This window comes from Bufo bufo, chromosome 5 (genome assembly GCF_905171765.1).
Source record: "Bufo bufo chromosome 5, aBufBuf1.1, whole genome shotgun sequence".
Classification (NCBI taxonomy): Eukaryota; Metazoa; Chordata; class Amphibia; order Anura; family Bufonidae; genus Bufo; species Bufo bufo.
The window spans coordinates 331,964,138-331,986,958 of NC_053393.1; positions in this window are offsets into that span (position 1 = coordinate 331,964,138).

Here is a 22,821-nt window from a genome sequence, read left to right on the forward strand (position 1 = left end):
AAAACTCATCACAAAGTAGTGATGGAGGAACATCGGTGGGACAGTTCGCGAACGCGATCAAATGTTTGCAAACCGCAAGTTCACGGCGGGCCCCATTCACTTAAACCCCTTAGAGACCTGGCTCATTTTCACCTTAAGGACCAGGGCTTTTTTTGCAAATCTGACCAGTATCACTTTATGTGGTGATAACTTTAAAATGCTTTGACTTATCCAGGCCATTCTGAGATTGTTTTTTTGTCACATATTGTACTTCATGACACTGGAGCTCCGTACAGTATTGAAACAAGGTTTTATGCGAATTGACTTCGGATGTATTATCCAAACTCGATTCGCTCATCACTTATATATACTAGCAGAAGGACCCGGCTTTGCATGGGTATATTTAATCTATTTAATTTAATGTTTCTGTGTGTCATTAAAAGATATTGACAGTATCCCCCATAACAGTGACTTCTACAGCACCCTGCCCCTTTAACAGTAAACTCCACAGTTCCCCACCCCTTAACACTGACCCCCCCCCCCACAGTACCCCACCACTTTAAAATGGGACCTCCACAGCAGCCCTTACCCTTAATTTTGACCTTCACAGCAGCCCGCCTCTTTAACAGTGAGTTTCACAGCACTTTACTCCCTTGACAGTGACCTCCTCAGGGTCCGGCCCCATTAACAGTGATCACCACAGTATCCCGCTGCCTTAACTGTGATTCCACAGTACCCTGCTGCCTTAGCAATGACCTCCACAGCAGTTGCCACTTTAAAAGTGGCCCCTGCCTCCTTAACAGTGACCTCCACAATGTATGCCCCTTTAACAGTGTCCTCCACAGTGCCCGCCCCTTTAACAGTGACCTCCACAGTGTCTGCCCCTTGAACAGTGACCTCCACAGTGCCACCCCTTTAACAGTGACCTCGATAATGCCTGCCCCTTTAACAGTGAACTCAACAGTGCCTGCCCTTTAACAGTGACCTCCACAGTGCCTGCCTCTTTACCAGTGACCTCCACAGCACCGGCCCCTTTAACAGTGACCTCCACAGTGCCTGCCCCTTTAACAGTGACCTCCACAGTGTCTACCCCTTTAACAGTGACCTCCACAGTTCCCTCCCCTTTACCAGTGACCTCCACAGCACCCGCCTCTTTAGCAGTGACCTCCACAGCACCCTGCCCCTTTAATGCTAGGGCTACACGATGACATGTGTCATGCAACATTTTGTCTCCATAACTTTTATAACGATACTCTATGGTGTCGCACTGCGACACAACAGTCGTAAAAAATGCATGTAGCAGCGTAGTTGTGCCCTACATGTCATGCGACTTATTCTCGTCCTGCAGCTCTAGCCTAAAGCTGACCTATAGCAGTGAAGAAAAATGGCTGGGTTGTTATTTAAACGTGGAGTAAAACTGTGTGTATGGCAGTTGGGATTTGAAGAGAAAGAATTGCAGGCTTGTATTGGCCAATGCAGATCATTGTTTGGGACTATCTCAGGAATGGCATGTCCTAGAGAGCTGATAGGACACCTGATGTACCGGTGTGCCAAATTTGGTGAAGATCGGTTCAGTCGTTTGGTCGCGCATAAAGAACAGACAGACAGACAGAAACAAATTTTTATATATATAAGATACTAGCAGAAGGACCCGTCTTCGCACAGGTATATTTCATCTATTTCATTTTATGTTTCCATGTGTCGTAAAAAGATATTGACAGTTTCCCCCATAACAGTGACCTCTACAGTACCCTCCCTTTAACAATGACCTCCACAGTGCCCGCTCCTTTAACATTGACCTCCACAGTGGCCGCCCAATTAACATTGACCTCCACAGTGCCTGCCCCTTTAAAAGTGACCTCCACAGTGCCCACCCCTTTAACAGTGACAGCCCCTTTAGTAGCATTGATCACCACTTTAACAGTGACCTTCTTAGTGGCCGCCCCTTTAACAGTGACTTCCACAGTGACGGCCCCTTTAACAGTGATTTCCACAGTGACCGCCCCTTTAACAGAGACCTCCACAGTGCCCGCCGCTTTAAAAGTGACTTTTACAGTGACCACCCCTTTAACAGTGACTTTCACAGTGACTGCCCCTTTACCAGTGACTTTCACAGTGACCTCCTCTTTAACAGTGACTTTCACAGTGCTCGCCCCTTTAACAGTGACTTTCACAGTGATTGCCCCTTTAACAGTGACTTTCACAGTGACCGCCCCTTTAACAGTGACTTTCACAGTGACCGCCCCTTTAACAGTGACTTTCACAGTGACCGCCCCTTTAACAGTGACTTTCACAGTGACTGCCCCTTTAACAGTAACCGCCCCTTTATCAGTGACTTTCACAATGACCGCCCCTTTAACAGTGACTTTCACAGCGACTGCCCCTTTAACAGTGACTTTCACAGTGACCTCCCTTTTAACAGTTACTTTCACAGTGACTGCCCCTTTAACAGTAACCGCCCCTTTATCAGTGACTTTCACAGTGACCGGCCCTTTTACAGTAACTTTCACAGTGCCCACCCCTTTAACAGGGACCTTCATAGCGCCCGCTCCTTTAATAACAGTGACCTCCACAGTGCCCGCCAATTTAATAACAGAGACCACCACAGTGCCCGCACCTTTAATAACAGTGGCCTTCACTGTTCCCGCCCCTTTAAAAACAGTGAGCTCCACAGTGCCCGCCCCTTTAATTGGGCTGTTATGGTAACCTGGAGTAAAACTGTGTTTATGGCAGTTGGGATTTGAAGAGAAAGACTTGCAGGCTTGTATTGGCTAATGTGGGTAATTTTGGGAGAATATCTCAGGAACGCTACGTCCTAGAGAGCTGAGACCCGGTCTAAAATCTTCCCGGACACCTGATGTACCTGTGTGCCAAATTTGGTGAGTAATGTTTAGGGAATATCTTAGGAACGGTACGACCTAGAGAGCTGAGACCCGGTCTGAAACCTTCCCGGACACCTGATGTACCTATGTGCCAAATTTGGTGAAGATCGGTCCAGTCGTTTGGTCGGGCATAAAGAACATCCAGAGAGACAGACACACGTCTAGACAGACAGATAGACATAAACTCATTAGAGCATCACTGTCAGTGTAGGATTAAATGGAGTGCCTTAAGATGAGACCAATTATCTGCTGTATAAAAAAGAAAAAGAGCAGCGTCACATCCAGATAAAGTGAAAAAAATGCTGTCCTATATTCACCCAAGTAGCAACGTTTATGTCCTTTTACTGGGACTAAGCAGATATTCTCCCAGTAAGAGGACTAATACATCACTAAAGGACACCACATTTCAAGGGTAGGAAAACCCTCTTCGTCAGGACAATATTGTTCTGATGAAGAGGATTTTCCTACCCTCAAAATGCGTTGACAGTGAAATAATAAAAGCTTTCTTCAACCTCATTCTGATTCAAGTTTGAAGTACCTCAAGCAGCGCCGGACAAGCAGTTTTATCTACATGCATTTATTTATTTATTTTCGAATACCTGTTCCGAAGATTTCCCCCAGTGAAGCAGCACAGAAGAAAATAACTGTGGCTGCAGCTTGAACCAAACCGTTGTGCTGGTCGTCGAGAAAAATAACCAGCAAAGCTCTACATGGTGGTTGTGACTCCTCACAACCCCTTATAGTAAGATTACACTTAATTCTACCCTTTACCGTTACCTACTGTCACTGCAGATGTGGCGCTGCCTCCTCTTTCTCTTATTATATATACATACAGTACAGACCAAAAGTTTGGACACACCTTCTCATTCAAAGAGTTTTCTTTATTTTCATGACTATGAAAATTGTAGATTCACACTGAAGGCATCAGAACTGTGAATGAACACATGTGGAATTATATACATGACAAACAAGTGTGAAACAACTGAAAATATGTCATATTCTAGGTTCTTCAAAGTAGCCACCTTTTGCTTTGATTACCGCTTTGCACACTCTTGGCAATCTCTTGATGAGCTTCAAGAGGTAGTCCCCTGAAATGGTTTTCACTTCACAGGTGTGCCCTGTCAGGTTTCATAAGTGGGATTTCTTGCCTTATAAATGGGGTTGGGACCATCAGTGGCATTGAGGAGAAGTCAGGTGGATACACAGCTGATAGTCCTACTGAATAGACTGTTAGAATTTGTATTATGGCAAGAAATAAGCAGCTAAGTAAAGAAAAACGAGTGGCCATCATTACTTTAAGAAATGAAGGTCAGTCAGTCAGCCGAAAAATTGGGAAAACTTTGAAAGCAAGGGCTATTTGACCATGACGGAGAGTGATGGGGTGCTGCGCCAGATGACCTGGCCTCCACAGTCACCGAACCTGAACCCAATCGAGATGATTTGGGGTGAGCTGGACCGCAGAGTGAAGGCAATAGGGCCAACAAGTGCTAAGCATCTCTGGGAACTCCTTCAAGACTGTTGGAAGACCATTTCAGGGGACTACCTCTTGAAGCTCAGCAAGAGAATGCCAAGAGTGTGCAAAGCATTAATCAAAGCAAAAGGTGGCTACTTTGAAGAACCTAGAATATGACATATTTTCAGTTGTTTCACACTTGTTTGTTATGTATATAATTCCACATGTGTTAATTCATAGTTTTGATGCCTTCATGAAAATAAAGAAAACTCTTTGAATGAGAAGGTGTGTTCAAACTTTTGGTCTGTACTGTATATATATATATATATATATATATATATATATACTGTATATATATATAGAGAGAGAGAAGAAAATAAAAAAAAGCAGAACACATTAAATGCGGGTGCAAGTCCTTATAGGGGCCTGTGACCAAGGTCCCAAGTACATATAGAAGAAAAAAGGCAGCACTCCAGATTAGTGAAAAAAAAAGTGGATGGTTTATTCACCCATCTAACAGCAACATTTCAGCTCTCTCAATGGAGCCTTTGTCCAGCTGAATAACATGTGCATAGTGGCATACATAAATATTGCAAACAATTTCATAATCACAGATCAATGATTAAGTAATAAAGTGTAAATGCATCAAGAGTATAGCAATATTAAAAATACAATTCATCTATCGTCATGATTATATCCAAGTTGATTGTGAACATCGTCATATAAAGTGCATAACGTGATCCGTACAGTGGAAAAATCAATAAACATACATGATTACCAATCAACGTATAAAGTGTATACAGTGCATAACAATCACATGGAGCGGCGCATGCGTGGACCGCCCTTCCGGATGCCAGCAGACTCCACTATGTCTCCATGACTCAACGTGACTCATCCAAAGTTTTTTAAAGTTTTAATCAACTTGTGATTGTTATGCACTGTTATGCATCTTTTATTTTTTATTTTTTGTTCCCACCTGTCTAATCTACAGTAGTTGGGAAAAATGGGATTTTATATTGGAAATTATATATATCTACAGTCAGGTCCATAAATATTGGGACATCAATGCAATTCTAACATTTTTGGCTCTATACACCACCACAATGGATTTTAAATAAAACAAACAAGATGTGCTTTAACTGCAGACTGTCAGCTTTAATTTGAGTGTATTTACATCCTAATCAGGTGAACGGTGTAGGAATTACAACAGTCTGCATATGTGCCTCCCACTTGTTAAGGGAACTAAAGTAATAGAACAGAATAATAATCATAAATCAAACTTTAACTTTTTAATACTTGGTTGCAAATCCTTTGCAGTCAATTACAGCCTGAAGTCTGGAACGCATAGACATCACCAGACGCTGCGTCTCATCCCTGGTGATGCTCTGCCAGGCCTCTACTGCAACTCTATTCAGTTCCTGCTTGTTTGGGGAATTTTCCCTTCAGTTTTGTCTTCAGCAAGTGAAATGCATGCTCGGTCGGATTCAGGTCAGGTGATTGACATGGCCTTTGTATAACATTCCACTTCTTTCCCTTAAAAAACTCTTTGGTTGCTTTTGCAGTATGCTTTGGGTCATTGTTCATCTGCACCGTGAAGTGCCGTCCAATGAGTTCTGAAGCATTTGGCTGTATATGAGCAGATAATATTGTCCGAAACACTTCAGAATTCATCCTGCTGCTTTTGTCAGCAGTCACATCATCAATAAATACAAGAGAACCAGTTCCATTGGCAGCCATACATGCCCATACCATGACACTAACACCACCTTGCTTCACTGATGAGGTGGTATGCTTAGGATAATAAGCAGTTCATTTCCTTCTCCATACTCTTCTCTTCACATCATTATGGTAAAAGTTGATCTTGGTCTCATCTGTCCATAGGATGTTGTTCCAGAACTGTGAAGGCTTTTTTAGATGTCGTTTGGCAAACTCTTATCTGGCCTTCCTGTTTTTGAGGCTCACCAATGGTTTACATCTTGTGGTGAACCCTCTGTATTCACTCTGGTGAAGTCTTCTCTTGATTGTTAACTTTGACACACATACACCTACCTTCTGGAGAGTGTTCTTGATCTGGACAACTTCTCCGAAAGGTGTTTTCTTCACCAGGGAAAGATTTCTTCGGTCATCCACCACAGTTGTTTTCCATGGTCTTCCGGGTCTTTTGGTGTTGCTGAGCTCACAGGTGTGTTCCTTCTCTTTAATCATGTTCCAAACTGTTGTTTTGGCCATGCCTAATGTTTTTGCTCTCTGATGGGTTTGTTTTGTTTTTTCAGCCTAATGATGGCTTGCTTCACTGATAGTGACAGCTCTTTGGATCTCATCTTGAGAGTTGACAGCAACAGATTCCAAATGCAAATAGCACACTTGAAATGAACTCTGGACCTTTTATCTGCTCATTGTAATTGGGATAATGATGGAATAACACACACCTGGCCATAGAACAGCTGGGAAGCCAATTGTCCCATTACTTTTGGCCCCTTAACAAGTGGGAGGTACATATGCAAACTGTTGTAATTCCTACAAATCGTTCACCTGATTTGAATGTAAATACCCTCAAATTAAAGCTGACAGTCTGCAGTTAAAGCACATCTTGTTCATTTCATTTCAAATCCATTGTGGTGGTGTATAGAGCCAAAAATGTTAGAATTGTGTTGATGTCCCTGTATTAACCCTTTCCCGTCCGCAATCCTTCTATATACGTGATAATTACACATGCCCCGTGCAGTTATCACGTGTATAGACGTCGGGAGCTTTAATTAGAGGAAGCGCTGCTTTACTGCTCTCTGCAGCGCTTCCCCGCAATGTACCCGGCTTCCTGCTTCTGCCCAGAGATAACCGAGCCTTTAGCATCGGTTTCTGGGCAGAATAGTATCTGTTGACCCCCCAGATTTTTGCCCAATCGTGGTGGTCATATGGCTTACATGAACCGGCGCTCCCCTTGCTTTTTTTTCAGCCTCAGCCTGCCTCCGACTCACTCCGCCTCCTCCTCCCTCCTCCCACCTCCTCCTGGACATCGCTAAGAAATAAAGACATACCTAAGATCTTCCCCTGCTTCCTTCTTCTGCCCAGGGATAACCGAGCCTATAGCATCGGTTTCTGGGCAGAATAGTTTCTGTTGACCACATTGTCCAATCGTGGTGGTCAAATGTTTACATGACACAGCACTCCTGTCTATTTCAGCTCCCCTTCTTCTCCTTCCTCCTTCACTTCACAGCGATCCAGTGAAGGAGGACTGAAGAAGAAGACACAGTGTTACACTTCTCTATATATCTTTATACATAGAATATAGATATATAGATAGATAATTATCTCCATATTAGCATCATTTGCCCCAACCAGATTAGTCAGGTAGGAAAAAAAAAGAAATGAAAAGATATTTCTATAAGGGTATATATATATATATATATATATATATATTATATATATATATATACGTCACATCCAGGTAAATTGAAAAAAGTGGTGTCCTTTAGTGATGTTTCAGTTCTTTTACTGGAAGATAATCCACTTAGCCCCAGTAAGAGAACTGAAACATCGCCACTTGGGTGAATAACAGACGCCACTTTTTTTTTTACTTCATCTTGATGTGACGCAGCTTTTCTTCATATATATAGTGTACATATATATATATATATATATATACAGTGGGGGAAATAATTATTTGACCCCTCACTGATTTTGTAAGTTTGTCCAATGACAAAGAAATGAAAAGTCTCAGAACAGTATCATTTCAATAGTAGGTTTATTGTAACAGTGGCAGATAGCACATCAAAAGGAAAATCGAAAAAATAACTTTAAATAAAAGATAGCAACTGATTTGCATTTCATTGAGTGAAATAAGTATTTGAACCCCTACCAACCATTAAGAGTTCTGGCTCCCACAGAGTGGTTAGACACTTCTACTCAATTAGTCACCCTCATTAAGGACACCTGTCTTAACTAGTCACCTGTATAAAAGACACCTGTCCACAGAATCAATCAATCAAGCAGACTCCAAACTCTCCAACATGGGAAAGACCAAAGAGCTGTCCAAGGATGTCAGAGACAAAATTGTAGACCTGCACAAGGCTGGAATGGGCTACAAAACCATTAGCAAGAAGCTGGGAGAGAAGGTGACAACTGTTGGTGCGATTGTTCGAAAATGGAAGGAGCACAAAATGACCATCAATCGACCTCGCTCTGGGGCTCCACGCAAGATCTCACCTCGTGGGGTGTCAATGGTTCTGAGAAAGGTGAAAAAGCATCCTAGAACTACACGGGAGGAGTTAGTTAATGACCTCAAATTAGCAGGGACCACAGTCACCAAGAAAACCATTGGAAACACATTACACCGCAATGGATTAAAATCCTGCAGGGCTCGCAAGGTCCCCCTGCTCAGGAAGGCACATGTGCAGGCCCGTCTGAAGTTTGCCAATGAACACCTGAATGATTCAGAGAGTGACTGGGAGAAGGTGCTGTGGTCTGATGAGACCAAAATAGAGCTCTTTGGCATTAACTCAACTCGCTGTGTTTGGAGGAAGAAAAATGCTGCCTATGACCCCCAAAACACCGTCCCCACCGTCAAGCATGGGGGTGGAAACATTTTGCTTTGGGGGTGTTTTTCTGCTAAGGGCACAGGACAACTTATTCGCATAAACGGGAAAATGGACGGAGCCATGTATCGTGAAATCCTGAGCGACAACCTCCTTCCCTCTGCCAGGAAACTGAAAATGGGTCGTGGATGGGTGTTCCAGCACGACAATGACCCAAAACATACAGCAAAGGCAACAAAGGAGTGGCTCAAGAAGAAGCACATTAAGGTCATGGAGTGGCCTAGTCAGTCTCCGGACCTTAATCCAATCGAAAACCTATGGAGGGAGCTCAAGCTCAGAGTTGCACAGAGACAGCCTCGAAACCTTAGGGATTTAGAGATGATCTGCAAAGAGGAGTGGACCAACATTCCTCCTAAAATGTGCGCAAACTTGGTCATCAATTACAAGAAACGTTTGACCTCTGTGCTTGCAAACAAGGGTTTTTCCACCAAGTATTAAGTCTTTTTTTGTTAGAGGGTTCAAATACTTATTTCACTCAATGAAATGCAAATCAGTTGCTATCTTTTATTTAAAGTTATTTTTTCGATTTTCCTTTTGATGTGCTATCTGCCACTGTTACAATAAACCTACCATTGAAATGATACTGTTCTGAGACTTTTCATTTCTTTGTCATTGGACAAACTTACAAAATCAGTGAGGGGTCAAATAATTATTTCCCCCACTGTATATATCAAAAGGAAAATTCAAGGCAGCACAAAATTGTAACCAAAGTATGGATTGCCCGCAATAAGACGCAACCCACCGTCTTGAAATACAAAGAAGAAAAGACTGCAGCACTTTTAAATCTGTGAAAAAAATGTGAGGTCCTTTATTCACCCATGCGACGTTTCAGTCCGCTTTCTGGGACTTGAGAACGGTCCCAGAAAGCGGACTGAAACGTCGCATGGGTGAATAAAGGACCTCACATTTTTTTCACCGATTTAAAAGTGCTGCAGTCTTTTCTTCTTTGTATTTCAAGACGGTGGGTTGCGTCTTATTGCGGGCAATCCATACTTTGGTTACAATTTTGTGCTGCCTTGAATTTTCCATTTGATATCTATACAGTATATAAAAAAAAGCAGTGTCACATCCAGGTAAATTGAAAAAAGTGGCGTCCTTTAGTGATGTTTCAGTTCTTTTATATAATCTGCTTAGTACCAGTAAGAGAACTGAAATATCGCTAATTGGGTGAATAAAGGACGCCACTTTTTTCACTTTATCTGGATGTGACGCTAATTTTTTATCTTTTTTATACAGCAGATAATTGGTAAGGCACACAATTTATTCCTACACTGAGAGTTCTGCCCTAATTTTATATATATATATATATATATATATATGTATATATGTATATATGTATATATAATTTTTTTTTTCTTTTACTAACTTGATTAGGCAGGTATGGAAAAAAAGTGACAGACAGAGTGACAGCAGTTTAGGTGGGATCAACCATCTGACAGTTAAGTCTCATTCACACATCCGTGTCCGTGCTCAAATCCGTGAAAATGTGGTCAGTGATGCATCCATAAAGGATCCGTCTTAGTTTTTTCGTTCTAATGATCCACAAAACACGGATGGCATCCTGCACACTTGCATGGAACACTGATGTGTGAATGAGGCTTTAGAGAAGAAAAAAAAGCCGCACAATATCCAATTTCAGTGAAAAGAGTAGTGTCCTTTATTCACCCATAAAGTTGGATGTGCTGCGGCTCATGCACATGACCGTATGAATTTTGCAGTCCGCAAAACAAAGATCCGCAAAAAAAAATTATATCTGCATGACACCAGTGTTGCATCCCTTTTACACAAGCAAGCTCTACGCATTGGTCTCTCAGCACGTGTCAGCGAGAGCACCCATCCTGACCTTCCAGCACTGACGGGGTCACATAGCATTATATTGATTTATGATGCAGTGTATCCCTTGCATAATGCTGTCAGTGTTACTGTATACAATACATTCCAGAACTGTAAGGTTGAGTTCACACTTCAGTTATTTGATCAGTGATTTCCATCAGTTATTGTGAGCCAAAACTAGTAGTGACGCCTACTCAGAGATAAGGTATGATGGAAAGATTTGCACCTAGTTTTGGCTCACAATAACTGATGGAAATAACTGACCAAATGTCACATAGGGCTAATTAGTTTGCAAGGGGGGGGGGGGGCACTCATATAAGCGTTTTGATTTCCGTATAACATGGTTATAATGAAAAATAACAGAATTGGTATAACGGAAAACAAAAGGAACACTTTCTGTTTTAATTCATCCTAATATAGTTAAATGGAGAATAAATAATAGTGTGTTCACTGATAGTTATTTTTAAAATTTTATTTCAGAAATATGTCTCAGAAACAGTACACTGCAGATGAGGCTTACGAACTGCTGTGCTTAGACAGTGAGCTGTCTGATAACGCTGATAGTGATGTCAGTTTCTGTGGTTTTGAGGAGAGCGACACAGAGAGCTCTGACAGTAGTCTGCACGCTGGACGATTATCAAAGAGGTGCAGAACCACCAAACCACAAAATTCAGACACGCCTAGCACCAGCAGAGATGTCACAACTACAAGTGCACCAAGTTCAGACACGCCTAGCACCAGCAGAGTTATACCAACTTCCAGCAGAGAGGCACAAGTGCCTGAAACGCTCCCTCAAATTGCATCTCTGAATTGGCAACCCACAAGTACAGGCATCCCATTTGTCCCAGAATTTAATGCTGTACCAGGTGTTACACTGGATGTAACTGGATTTGACCCACTACAGTTTTTTCAGCTGTTTTTACCGGACGACCTTTTTGAGCTTTTTGTAAGAGACTGTCACTACCAGAGCTTTGGGACGTTCTCACAGCTCTGTTTCTCCACCCCTGTGATGATGTCACTACTAGAGCTGGGAGGAGTTCTCACTACTCTGTTTACTTTTGGTTTCTTTCACCACAGCTGTTTTTCATGTGTTTGATTTCCCTCTCTTTATATACCCCCTCCTCCTATGATAGGATGTGGATTATAGTTCTCACTTCAGTTGTAGCTCTTGCTTTAGTTTCTTCACTTGTAGCTATCAGTTCACTGGACCTGTGTTCTGCTGCTGCTAGCACTCCGGATATTGCCAGCCTGTCCTTGGATCCGTCTTCTCTGCGGCTGCAACACCTCCAGCTAAGTGTGCAGACATTGTTGTGTTCCTGTTTATTTTCTGACTGGATCTGAGGTGGCCACGGTTCCCTCCATATACTGAGTAGGGCACTGGTGGCCGTGCCCCTTCCACTATTGTAGGGGTTACAGGGGTCATTAGTCTTAGGCACGTGGGCATGCCTCGTTCCGCCATTTGGATCCGGGCATGTGCTTTAGCAGAATAGGGAGAGCATTGAGGGTCGGACAGGGGTCACCCTTTATCCTCCCTAGTTCTGGGTCCAGTTGTTTGTGAATCAAATGGTTTTCTGTTTATTTTGATATGCGGCTTCAAAGTGACGTTTCGGCCTAGATGGCCTTTATCAAACTGTGACAATATCAATAGAAAAGTGACAATTACAATTTAGTGGACATATAAACCAACATCTGGTTACATATTTATATATGTTATTAATAAGACAATTACTCATACGCTATTAGCATTGTATATACGTATTCATTGCCATACAGTATTGGTGTTCAGCAGAACCAAAGCAAAATAAAAGCAAAATAAAAGACAGAAGTTAAAGAGGGACATAGAAAAGAAACATAGCTTTATACTTAAATCATAGCATTATAATTTAAATCATCATCGCCAGTTAAAGCAGTGTATATGGAAACCTCTATGTTAAGGAGAAGCAATAGATGTTGTGGACCAAGATCTAAAGGTGATGGGTCTAAACTCCGGGTAACACTTGGAACAAAGAAGAGATAAGGTTAAATATTAACCTCATAAAGGTAGTTGATATCGTGCCCAGGGGGGGTGGGTAGAATAAGCCTGATGGACTTATAAGTGATCCTATTAGTGGTGTACATATGGAGAGACTTACCCAATACCGCTGTGGGAGGCTGTGTCAATAGATCCTGCGCTGAGTAGGTGATGGCGTGTGTCCACACGCCTCTCTAGGGATGCGCTCTGTTTAGATGCTAGGCGCGTCCCTAAATAGCGTGGGGGGGCGTGTCGCTATGTGCCGGGAGCGTGCGGTCCACCATGCGTTCCACTAGTCACATGGTGGGGAGGATGTGGCGTCACGTGTAACCGGAAAAGCCCTGCGTTCCAGGGGAATCCGGAAGTGATGCGTTCCACTACTAGTCTCCTGATCTATCAGTCGGAGGCTAAGCTAGATAACTGTTATTTGACAGTATGTGCACACCTAGCGATTTGGTCTATCTTAGATACTAGAATATGTCTAGTGTGGATGGAGGTGTATATTATACAAACAATCCCAGGATCTATTACCACATTAGAGGGAGGCTTTTGATTCAATATCAGAGAAAAGGATATCAGAGAAAAGGATATCTGGTCATATGTCGCAGTCCGACATTGATTATATAGCCTATGAGAAAGGAGAAGAAAAATGATTAGAGATGCATAATAACTCTTGTTATATCATAACCATGGGACAGATCAGGATTTCATGTAAAACATTGTATTTCGTAGTCTCTGTTGAGTCCCTTAGGTTCCAAGCAGTCCATCTTGTGGATCCAAAATGCTTCCCGTTTTTTTAGTTGCGTTATGCGATCATATCCTCTCCTGTGGGGTAAAATCTGTTCTATGACCTGGTATTTAAGTTGTGATAAATGGTGCCCGGCTGTTTCAAAATGGGACGGTACTGGGAGTAATAGATTTTTGCGTCTAACCGAAGACTTGTGTTGGCATATGCGGTCACGTATTTTTTGGGTCGTTTCACCTATGTAAATTTTGCCGCACGGGCATTTGAGTAAGTACACTACAAAGGCCGAGTCGCATGTGAAAAAGCCTTTCACGGGAAAGCTTTTTCCTGATTGGGGGTGATGAAAATGGGTACCTTTTTGTACATTGCTACATTGTTGGCAGTGAATGCATGGAAAGGTCCCTGTTTTTTGTGTTGTGAGGAACCTCTGTCTAGGAATGGTGTGTGTGGGGCCAATGTCCGCCTTGACTAGAAGATCTCTTAAGTTCTTGGGTCTCCGTGTACAAGCTAGAATGGGATTCCTAAATTCTTCAACTGTGGGGAAAGCTTTGTGTAGGATGGACCAATGATTTCTGATACTGTTCAGCATCTTTTTATTGGTGGGATGGTAGGTATGAACAAATGGTATGCGGCTGAGTTTAGTTTTTGGTTTCCTGATGGCGGTAGTTGTCTCATCTCTAAGGAATTGTTCTGGATATCCTCTCTCTATGAATCTATCTTTCATCTCCGTGAGGCGTGTTTGTAGTTGATTGCTAGATGTAACAATACGTTTGATTCTTGTGTATTGGGAGGTGGGGAGGGATTTCTTGGTATTCAATGCATGGAAACTTTTAAAGTGTAGTAGGTTGTTGCGGTCTGTTGGTTTTCGGTACAGGTCTGTGGAGAGGGTGTCTGATGGAGTTTTGATGACCGTTGTATCTAGGAAGCTGATGGATGTAGGGTCAGAATGAATGGTGAACTGTAATTCTTGATATATACTGTTGAGGTATAAGTGGAAGTCGTTCAGGGACTCCAACGAACCCCTCCATATGCAAAAAATGTCATCGATATAGCGTTTCCAAACGAGAACATGTTCACAAAAACGACTGTCTGGATAGATGAAGGATTCCTCGAACTCGGCCATGTAGCAATTTGCATATGGAGGGGCTACGTTGGACCCCATCGCGGTCCCCTGGCACTGTAAATAGAAGGTGTCTTCAAAAAGAAAAAAATTATTGGTGAGAACAAGTTCCAGTATGTCCATATAGAATGATATAGTGTCAGGATTGTTGAAGTTGACTGTAAGGCATTTAGAGACGGCCTGTAGTCCTTTGTTGTGTTGGATTGAGGTGTATAGGCTCGAGACGTCCCAAGTGACCAGTAGTGTTTCTTGTGGTAGTGGTGGGAGATTGTGGATAATCTTTAAAAAGTCTGATGTATCGAGTATAAATGATTTAGTCAGTTTGATCAAGGGAGTGAGTGATTTTTCTAGTAGAATGGAAAGTGGTGACAATATCGAATTAGTTGAGGCCACGATTGGTCTCCCGGGTGGTTTATGTAGGTCTTTATGGATTTTGGGTAGTGTATATAGAACAGGGATGACCGGATGGCTATTGGATAGGAAGGTGACCGTAGTGTTGTCAATGATGTTTAGCATCTGATATTGCTGTAAAATCTTGCGTATTTTCTCCCTAATCTGTGGGGTGGGGTCTGAGGTGAGTTTGCGGTAAATGGTTGTATCTTGTAATTGGCGGTGAATCTCTGTTGTATATTGGGCTTTGTCCATTAGTACCAGTGCACCCCCTTTATCTGCTGGTTTTATGATAAGGTCTTTTCTTTTTGTTAAGGAGAGGAGGGCCTGTTTTTGGACATTGTTAAGGTTATTTTGGTATTTATATTTGCCCATGTGGAGATCTTTCCTAAATTGGGTCATGTCTTTTTGGACCAGGGCAATAAAGGTCTCTATGGCCGGTTTTGTCTTAGGTGGCATGAAATGACTCTTGTTTCTTAGTCCCAAGTCACCAGGGACCTCGAGAGGGAATCCCGGAGACTACTGAACTACGAACTTCACTGCGTTACATTAGCGGAATACCTTAAAGTACAGAGAATCCCTCGCGGCCTGAGAATCCGCACGAGACCGACATTCTTTAAGGACGACGCCGAATTTTGTAACAAGTTCGAACGCATTTTAAATAAATGCTCCTTCGACCTTATTGCCTTAACTTTATCATACCTCCAAGAAGCAATCACCAAAACTAAAGGTGAAATCAAGACCATAGAGGAACAATTAACCGCGGTACTACCGGCAGATGAATTCCAGCAGCTACACACTAAGATTGAATCTTCTCTACAGAACCACAAGAAGGAAGTCGAGTCCACGAAACGTAACAAGTTTCTACGCGATACCGAGGATTACAGACTCAACAGGGTATATAAATGGCCCGACCCCACCAATTCCACCAACAGCCGCTACAGATACCGCTCCCAATCAAGGGACTCATCACACTCAGGCTCAGAAGGTGACCCCCACTCTCAACAGGACAACTATACTCAACATTCCTTCAGAGGCCGACGCAGAAACCAGGGAAGAACGGCAACAACAACACGGAGACCACCCAACATGACGACTAGATCTCAGGTACCGTCTTTAGTCGTAAATATCTCATCACACTCACTAGGACCTGCTGAGATATCCCTTCTTGAGATGGGATTATCGTTCTGTCCGTCTAACCAAGTGGACACTTTCCAATTGGATTTAGACCTACACAGACTTTACAGGAACATTCGCCTAAAGGCACATTTTTCTGAACTACAGGAACGCAACAAGACCATCTCTTGTAATCCTAGCCCACAAGTCTCCATCGGTGACTTGGGACTAAGAAACAAGAGTCATTTCATGCCACCTAAGACAAAACCGGCCATAGAGACCTTTATTGCCCTGGTCCAAAAAGACATGACCCAATTTAGGAAAGATCTCCACATGGGCAAATATAAATACCAAAATAACCTTAACAATGTCCAAAAACAGGCCCTCCTCTCCTTAACAAAAAGAAAAGACCTTATCATAAAACCAGCAGATAAAGGGGGTGCACTGGTACTAATGGACAAAGCCCAATATACAACAGAGATTCACCGCCAATTACAAGATACAACCATTTACCGCAAACTCACCTCAGACCCCACCCCACAGATTAGGGAGAAAATACGCAAGATTTTACAGCAATATCAGATGCTAAACATCATTGACAACACTACGGTCACCTTCCTATCCAATAGCCATCCGGTCATCCCTGTTCTATATACACTACCCAAAATCCATAAAGACCTACATAAACCACCCGGGAGACCAATCGTGGCCTCAACTAATTCGATATTGTCACCACTTTCCATTCTACTAGAAAAATCACTCACTCCCTTGATCAAACTGACTAAATCATTTATACTCGATACATCAGACTTTTTAAAGATTATCCACAATCTCCCACCACTACCACAAGAAACACTACTGGTCACTTGGGACGTCTCGAGCCTATACACCTCAATCCAACACAACAAAGGACTACAGGCCGTCTCTAAATGTCTTACAGTCAACTTCAACAATCCTGACACTATATCATTCTATATGGACATACTGGAACTTGTTCTCACCAATAATTTTTTTCTTTTTGAAGACACCTTCTATTTACAGTGCCAGGGGACCGCGATGGGGTCCAACGTAGCCCCTCCATATGCAAATTGCTACATGGCCGAGTTCGAGGAATCCTTCATCTATCCAGACAGTCGTTTTTGTGAACATGTTCTCGTTTGGAAACGCTATATCGATGACATTTTTTGCATATGGAGGGGTTCGTTGGAGTCCCTGAACGACTTCCACTTATACCTCAACAGTATATATCAAGAATTACAGTTCACCATTCATTCTGACCCTACATCCATCAGCTTCCTAGATGCAACGGTCATCAAAACTCCATCAGACACCCTCTCCACAGACCTGTACCGAAAACCAACAGACCGCAACAACCTACTACACTTTAAAAGTTTCCATGCATTGAATACCAAGAAATCCCTCCCCACCTCCCAATACACAAGAATCAAACGTATTGTTACATCTAGCAATCAACTACAAACACGCCTCACGGAGATGAAAGATAGATTCATAGAGAGAGGATATCCAGAACAATTCCTTAGAGATGAGACAACTACCGCCATCAGGAAACCAAAAACTAAACTCAGCCGCATACCATTTGTTCATACCTACCATCCCACCAATAAAAAGATGCTGAACAGTATCAGAAATCATTGGTCCATCCTACACAAAGCTTTCCCCACAGTTGAAGAATTTAGGAATCCCATTCTAGCTTGTACACGGAGACCCAAGAACTTAAGAGATCTTCTAGTCAAGGCGGACATTGGCCCCACACACACCATTCCTAGACAGAGGTTCCTCACAACACAAAAAACAGGGACCTTTCCATGCATTCACTGCCAACAATGTAGCAATGTACAAAAAGGTACCCATTTTCATCACCCCCAATCAGGAAAAAGCTTTCCCGTGAAAGGCTTTTTCACATGCGACTCGGCCTTTGTAGTGTACTTACTCAAATGCCCGTGCGGCAAAATTTACATAGGTGAAACGACCCAAAAAATACGTGACCGCATATGCCAACACAAGTCTTCGGTTAGACGCAAAAATCTATTACTCCCAGTACCGTCCCATTTTGAAACAGCCGGGCACCATTTATCACAACTTAAATACCAGGTCATAGAACAGATTTTACCCCACAGGAGAGGATATGATCGCATAACGCAACTAAAAAAACGGGAAGCATTTTGGATCCACAAGATGGACTGCTTGGAACCTAAGGGACTCAACAGAGACTACGAAATACAATGTTTTACATGAAATCCTGATCTGTCCCATGGTTATGATATAACAAGAGTTATTATGCATCTCTAATCATTTTTCTTCTCCTTTCTCATAGGCTATATAATCAATGTCGGACTGCGACATATGACCAGATATCCTTTTCTCTGATATCCTTTTCTCTGATATTGAATCAAAAGCCTCCCTCTAATGTGGTAATAGATCCTGGGATTGTTTGTATAATATACACCTCCATCCACACTAGACATATTCTAGTATCTAAGATAGACCAAATCGCTAGGTGTGCACATACTGTCAAATAACAGTTATCTAGCTTAGCCTCCGACTGATAGATCAGGAGACTAGTAGTGGAACGCATCACTTCCGGATTCCCCTGGAACGCAGGGCTTTTCCGGTTACACGTGACGCCACATCCTCCCCACCATGTGACTAGTGGAACGCATGGTGGACCGCACGCTCCCGGCACATAGCGACACGCCCCCCCACGCTATTTAGGGACGCGCCTAGCATCTAAACAGAGCGCATCCCTAGAGAGGCGTGTGGACACACGCCATCACCTACTCAGCGCAGGATCTATTGACACAGCCTCCCACAGCGGTATTGGGTAAGTCTCTCCATATGTACACCACTAATAGGATCACTTATAAGTCCATCAGGCTTATTCTACCCACCCCCCCTGGGCACGATATCAACTACCTTTATGAGGTTAATATTTAACCTTATCTCTTCTTTGTTCCAAGTGTTACCCGGAGTTTAGACCCATCACCTTTAGATCTTGGTCCACAACATCTATTGCTTCTCCTTAACATAGAGGTTTCCATATACACTGCTTTAACTGGCGATGATGATTTAAATTATAATGCTATGATTTAAGTATAAAGCTATGTTTCTTTTCTATGTCCCTCTTTAACTTCTGTCTTTTATTTTGCTTTTATTTTGCTTTGGTTCTGCTGAACACCAATACTGTATGGCAATGAATACGTATATACAATGCTAATAGCGTATGAGTAATTGTCTTATTAATAACATATATAAATATGTAACCAGATGTTGGTTTATATGTCCACTAAATTGTAATTGTCACTTTTCTATTGATATTGTCACAGTTTGATAAAGGCCATCTAGGCCGAAACGTCACTTTGAAGCCGCATATCAAAATAAACAGAAAACCATTTGATTCACAAACAACTGGAGTTTTTCTATTATTATTGTACGGGGTGGGAACCCGACTCCAATTGATTACTTCCAGAGTGCCAGGAGGTTATATCTCTACTAGTTCTGGGTCCAGTCAGTAGCTCTGTACTGTGTAGTTCTATTGTTGCTCACATACATCCGTGACATTATAATCCACCAAAACCGTCCTTTTTTGACATGGATCCGCTTTCTGACCTGTTTGACCGCATGCAGGGTCTTTCTTTGGAAGTAGCGGATCTCCGTCAATCTATGACCCAGCTTCAAGCATTGGGCCCTGCTCCGGCTCATGGAGTCTGTTGCGAGCCAAAGGTCTCACTTCCGGAGACGTTCTCCGGGGGCAGTGAGAATTTTGTTCGTTTCAGAGAGGCATGCAAACTCCATTTTTGCTTGTGTCCTCACTCTTCTGGTAATCAGGAGCAGAGGGTGAGGATTGTCATTTCCCTGTTCAGGGGTAATGCTCAGACTTGGGCTTTTTCGCTGCCATCAGGGGATCCCTCCCTTCGATCCGTGGAGGGATTTTTTGTGGCCCTGGGGCAGATTTATGATGACCCGGATCGTGTTGCTCTGGCCGAATCTAACCTACGTGTTTTATGCCAGAACAAACGGTCTGCGGAGCTTTATTGTTCTGAATTTCGGAGATGGGCAGCTGATTCGGGTTGGAATGATGCTGCACTCCGGAGTCAGTTCTGTCATGGTCTCTCGGAGAGATTAAAGGATGCGTTTGCTTTCCATGAGAGACCAACGTCCTTAGAGTCTGCCATGTCATTGGCGGTACGCCTTGACAGGCGTCTAAGAGAAAGAAACGAGACCTCTCTGTCCAGCCATTGTCAGTCTAGGGGCAGTGGTGCGGACTCATTCAGTGTGCAGGGGCCTCATCCTGTCTCGCTTCCCTCTGAGGAGGAGCCCATGCAGCTAGGTCGACTTGCCCCTGATAAAAGAGGATTTAGTCCTCAGAGAATGGTCTGTTTTTGTTGTGGGGGCATAGGTCATTTGGCAAATGTTTGTCCGTCTAGGAGATTCTTGAACCGTACTAAGAGCGATAATAAGAGAAAAATCTCAAAAGGTAAATCATCAAGTTCTGCTACTTTGGGCAAAGTTGATGTAGGATTTGATGCTTTTCCTCTGACCTGCAGTTCCCGTTTTCTCCTGTCTGCCAGGGTGGCGCTAGAGAGCAAAGTCATTTCTTGTGAGATTTTTGTCGATAGTGGAGCGGCCGTCAATCTTATTGACACTCAATTTGTAGCCATGCATGGTTTTCAGGTTTGCACATTAGATAAAGATATACCTGTTTTTGCTATTGACTCTGCTCCACTCTCACAGAGATCTCTAAAGGGCATTGTTCACAATATCCGGCTAGCTGTAGGTGACACTCATGTGGAGGATATATCTTGTTTTGTCCTTAACGGATTGCCGTCTCCTCTAGTTTTGGGGTTACCCTGGCTCACTAGACATAACCCCACTATTGATTGGCAAGGAAGGCAAATAAATGAGTGGAGTGATTTTTGTAGAGAGAATTGTCTCACAGCGACTTTTGCAGAGGTGTCTACTAAAACGCTGCCATCATTTCTCTCTGATTTCTCGGACGTGTTTTCCGAGAGCGGTGTTCAGGAGCTACCTCCTCACCGGGAGTTTGACTGTCCCATTAACCTCATTCCCGGCGCCAAGCTGCCAAAAGCACGCCTCTACAATCTTTCACAACCGGAAAGAATCGCTATGCGAACTTACATCTCCGAGAGTCTCGAAAAGGGGCATATTCGTCCCTCAAAGTCACCTGTGGCCGCGGGGTTTTTTTTTGTTAAAAAGAAAGATGGCTCTCTGAGACCTTGCCTAGATTTCAGGGAGCTGAACCGTATCACGATTCGCGATCCCTATCCCCTTCCTCTGATCCCGGACCTCTTCAATCAAATTGTTGGGGCCAAGGTGTTTTCCAAATTGGATTTGAGAGGCGCGTACAACCTGGTCAGGGTCAGAGAGGGGGATGAATGGAAAACGGCCTTTAATACCCCTGACGGGCATTTCGAGAATCTCGTTATGCCTTTTGGCCTGATGAATGCTCCGGCCGTCTTTCAGCATTTTGTTAATAGTATTTTCTATCATTTAATGGGGAAATTTGTATTGGTGTATCTTGATGATATTTTGATTTTTTCCCCTGATGTTCAGACCCATCAGGATCATCTTTTTCAGGTTCTGCAGATTCTGCGGGAAAATAAATTGTACGCCAAGCTGGAGAAATGTCTTTTTATGGTATCGGAGATTCAATTTCTGGGTTTTCTCCTCTCTGCTTCTGGTTTTCGCATGGATCCCGAGAAGGTCCGTGCTGTACTTGAGTGGGAGCTTCCTGAGAATCAGAAGGCATTGATGCGCTTTCTGGGTTTTGCGAACTATTACAGAAAGTTCATTTTGAATTATTCCTCTGTTGTCAAACCCCTCACTGACATGACAAAAAAGGGGGCGGATTTTTCCTCTTGGTCGGAGGAGGCGCTTGCAGCCTTTTCTAAGATTAAAGAGAATTTTGCGTCTGCTCCCGTCTTGGTGCATCCCGATGTTTCCTTACCTTTTATTGTTGAGGTGGATGCTTCCGAGGTGGGTGTGGGTGCGGTTTTGTCCCAGGGCCCTTCCCCTGCCAAGTGGCGACCCTGTGCCTTTTTCTCTAAAAAACTCTCCCCGGCAGAGAGAAACTATGATGTGGGAGATAGGGAGTTGTTGGCCATCAAGTTGGCTTTCGAGGAATGGCGCCATTGGTTGGAGGGGGCCAGGCACCCTATCACCGTTTTTACCGACCATAAGAATCTGGCATACTTGGAGTCGGCCAGGCGTATGAATCCGAGACAGGCCAGATGGTCTCTGTTCTTCTCCAGATTCAATTTTGTTGTTACATTCCGACCTGGGATAAAAAATGTGAAGGCTGATGCTCTCTCTCGCTGTTTTCCGGGAGGAGGAAACTCCGAGGACCCGGGTCCCATTTTGGCGGAGGGGGTAGTTGTTTCTGCTCTATATTCCGATTTGGAGGCCGAGGTCCAGGCTGCCCAGACTGAGACACCTGCCCGTTGTCCTTCTGGGAAGTTGTTCGTGCCTCCTGAGCTACGTCACAAACTCTTTAAGGAGCATCATGATACGGTTCTTGCTGGTCACCCCGGGAGTAGAGCCACGGTAGATCTCATTGCTCGGAGATTTTGGTGGCCGGCTCTTCGTAAGTCGGTGGAGGGTTTTGTGGCTGCTTGTGAGACGTGCGCTCGCGCTAAGGTCCCTCGTTCACGGCCTTCAGGTT